Source organism: Oncorhynchus nerka, linkage group LG23, assembly GCF_034236695.1.
Source record: "Oncorhynchus nerka isolate Pitt River linkage group LG23, Oner_Uvic_2.0, whole genome shotgun sequence".
Classification (NCBI taxonomy): Eukaryota; Metazoa; Chordata; class Actinopteri; order Salmoniformes; family Salmonidae; genus Oncorhynchus; species Oncorhynchus nerka.
In genome coordinates, this window is record NC_088418.1 from 45,035,272 (window position 1) to 45,039,268 (window position 3,997).

Consider the following 3,997-nt stretch of genomic DNA (forward strand, 5'->3'; position numbering starts at 1 on the left):
GCTAGAGGCTCTACAGTGAAATTAGACAGTAATCACTAACCAGGACAGTAATGGATGAGGCATATTGATATTAGAGAGAGGCATGCATAGCCAAGTGAACATATGGGTCCAGTGAGTGGTTGGGCTGGATGGGGACATGGCGATTCAGACAGTTAGTAGGCCGACGCTAACAAGCTAACAGTTAGTAGGCCGGGGCTAAACAAGCTAGCAGCTAATAGACCGGGGCAAGCTAGCAGTTAGCAGGCCGGGTTAGCAAGCAAGAAGTTTGCATGGGCTAGCAGTTACAGACCGGGCGGATAAGCTAGCAGTTAGCAGGCCAGGGCCGGCAGCTAGCAGTTAGTAGACTGGGGTAAGCTAGCAGTTAACAGGCCGGGTTAGCAAGCAGTTAGCAGGTGCTAGCAGTTAGCAGACCGGGTTAGCAAGCAAGCAGTTAGCAAGGGCTAGCAGTTAGCAGACCGGGCAGGCAAGCTAGCAGTTAGCAGACTGGGCCCGGCAAGTTAGCAGTGAGCAGACCGGGTTAGCAAGCAAGCAGATAGCAGGGGCTAGAAAGTTAACCTTTGGGGGACGTCGCGATGGGGGTAAGTCTGTTTTTGCCTCTTCGTACGGTGACGTCGATGGACCAGTCGTGGAATTAGTAGGGTTCCAAGTAGCTCTAGGTAGCTAGCAGGCCTAGCTGGTTAGCATAATGGGTCTTCAGCGGGCGTCGCGCCTGATGTGCCTGTTGGAGTCCTCGGGCAGATTATGTCAGTATTCCAGTCGTAGGGGTTCCATGCCCCGTACCGGCTGTAGAAGGGGTCCGGATATTGTAGCCCAGGAGTATACTTCGGTGGTCGCACAGGAGCCCTGGCTGGGCTAGCTTCAAGCTAATTGGTGCTTGCTCTGGGATGGAAACGCTAGCCAGGAAAAGTCAACCGGGATTGCGGTTAGCTAGTTGTGAAGATCCAGATGAAAATGTTCAGTTTGCGGTAGGAATCTGGGGATAAAAATAACAGGTCCGTTATGCTCTGGTTAGAGTCACGTTGTTCGAACTGGCGAGAGCTTTCCGATCTGAAGGTTTGCTGATGACCGCTGGCAATGGTTTGCTGACTGATTGCTGATAGTTAGCTGGCTAGCTTCAGTTGAGGGATTCCAGATCCGAAGTAAATATAAATACTTTAGGGGAAAAAAGCAGATCCACGCCACATTGGGTGATGCGGGTTGCAGGAGAGTATTTAGATGTTGAGGTTTAGCAAAATATTTTAAAGGAAATGCAACGAAAAATATGTAAAACGATATATACAAGGGACACGACAGGACAAAGAAGTCTGACTGCTACGCCATCTTGGATTTTGAGTATGCTATGGTATGGGAAGGCATAAACTACGGACAACATGCACAATTGCATATCGTGACAAGATCCTGAAGCCTTTGTCGTGCCATTCATCTGCCGCCATCACCTCATGTTTCAGCATGATAATGCACGGCCCCATATCGCAAGGATCTGTACCCAATTCCTGCAAGCTGAAAATGTCACCGTTTTTCCATGGCTTACATACTCACCAGACATGTCACCCATTGAACATGTTTGGGATGCTCTGAATTGACGTGTACAACAGTGTGTTCCAGTTCTTGCCAATATCCAGTAACATTTTCCGTTGATTACATAACCTTTTTTGCATGTCAATATGGTGTGGCATGCACAGGAACAATCCGAGTCTGATGTATGAAGCTGAAGGTACGATGTCCAGTAAGCAGTCAGGTTTAGATGCCGAGGGATGAGAACACTTTGGTTTGACAATTCAGTTTGAGTCTGAAGTATGGAGCCGGATAGCTGACAAAAGGTTGAACGTACATATCGTTAGGATCGTAATAAAATCCATACGTACATTTTTGGGATCGTACGAAAATCCATGCATGAAACATAAACGTGAAATTTAATGTGTGAACATACAAACACCATGTTACGATTACAGACTAACATTTTAGGCTTGAACAAATCTTTTGTTGCAATTCTGACGTACAATAATACCTTTCAGAGTTGTGGCATTTTCATCTCACCAACAAAAATTATTTACACCAAATGGCCTGTGAGGAGTGCTACACGAACAAACACGGAATTAGGGACAAATTAAAGAGGTATCCTGCACGTTTTCAAGTCTCCATTCTCTATTACTCCTCAGTGGAGTTCAGGTCACATTTAGGTAGCTAATGTAACGTATTGTTTTGCCAGTGCAAGTCTAGATATCACAAGCTGTATCATGCCTACAACAGTGACGTTTCAGTCTACAAAGAATAATGATAGATGTTTGGTGAGTATATGAATTATGTATGACCACTGGAGTCTTCTCCACTCAAAATATTGTTTTATAGAATATTTTGAAATATAATCACTCAAAATCTTGCCAAAGCATATTCTGTAGGAGGTGTTAATATGAATTTAAAATTGGACATGATTTATATTTTTTCAATTTAACTAGGCAAGTCAGTTAAGAACAAATGTGTATTTACAATGACGGCCTACCAGAGAACAGTGGGTTAACTGCCTTGTTCAGGGGCAGAAAGACATATTTTTACCTTGTCAGCTAGGGGATTTGGTCCACCCATGCAAACAATAATGTTTTCCATACATGTTGTTTCTCTCTGCTGTTGTTTTTGTGTCCAATGATGTTTAGAGGCCTTTGGCGATGTGGGGGCGGTCTCTGGGGTATACAATTATTTAAAAAGGGTTGGTGGCGACTGCGCACAGATACAGTTTCATTCCATGAAGTGCTCCACATCTTTGCCAAGCCAACACATCTGACGATCTGTGCTGAAAGAGCGAGTTTATGTAGACGACAGACTCTAAGAAATGTCTTAAATTTAAAACAAACTCACAGGTTCTCAATGCAGCCAGGTGGCAGCGGGTGATCGGATGGGTTCAGGACAGCCATGCACTTCTCCGGAGCTCACTCAACCTCATGGATGACGATTTGAAGATAGGCTTTGACCCCACCGGCAAGCCGATGATGATGGAAGACCCTGGGAACTTCAGCGACCCGTTTGGCCGGAACGAGGAGGTTGCCAAGATCGAGATCACGGTGCTTAGCGTGACATTCGCCGTGGCTGTGGTGGGTAACCTGAGCGTGCTGCTGGCCATGTACATGATCCGATGGAAGTCCTTGCACATGCACCTGTTAATGAAACACCTGAGCCTCGCGGACTTGGTAGTGGCCTTTTTCCAGGTTTTGCCGCAGCTCTGACTTCCTGTGGGCCTGACTTCCTGTGTCGCATCATCAAGCACCTGCAGGTGCGAGGGATGTTCGCGTCCACCTACATGTTGGTAATGATGACGCTGGACCGCTACATCGCCATCTGTCACCCGATGCATACCCTTCACTAGCCCATGCAGTGCTCCTACTTGATGATTGGGGCCACCTGGGTGTGTAGTCTTGCCCTGAGCATGTCCCAGTATTTTAACTTCTCCCTGAGCGAGGTCAGCCCGGGCTCGTCCGAGTATGACTGCTGGGTACACTTCATCCAGCCGTGGGGTGTGCTCGCCTACATCACCTGGAGCACCGTGGGCATCTTCCTCGTGGCCGTGGCCGTGCTCATGCTCTGCTACAGCTTCATCTGCCGATCAATCTGGCTGAACATAAAGTACTAGACCCAGAAGAGCACGATTGCGATGGCACTTGTGACCAAGAATAAGCTGATCGGGAAGAGTTCAGGCAGCATCGTCAGCACCATCTCGCGTACCGAGCTGCGCACACAGTGAAGATTACTGATCTGAGAACCCATGCCCTCTTCACGACTGTCTTGGTGTGTTTGGAACATGTTAGTTTGTTGGTGATGTTGACACCAAGGAACTTGAAGCTCTCAACCTGCTCTATTACAGCCCTGTCGATGAGAATGGGGGTGTGCTCGGTCCTCCATTTCCTGTAGTCCACAATCATCTTCTTTGACTTGATCACGTTGAGGGAGAGGTTGTTATGATAGCAGCACACGGCCAGGTCTCTGACCTCCTCCCTATAGGCTGTCT

At 47.4% G+C, this 3,997-nt stretch overlaps 1 pseudogene; it reads left to right on the forward strand.

Moving 5' to 3' along the window:
* The first annotated feature begins 2,924 nt into the window (after positions 1-2,924).
* Positions 2,925-3,736, forward strand: LOC115106097 (arg8-vasotocin receptor-like; annotated as a pseudogene).
* Positions 3,737-3,997: the final 261 nt, after the last annotated feature.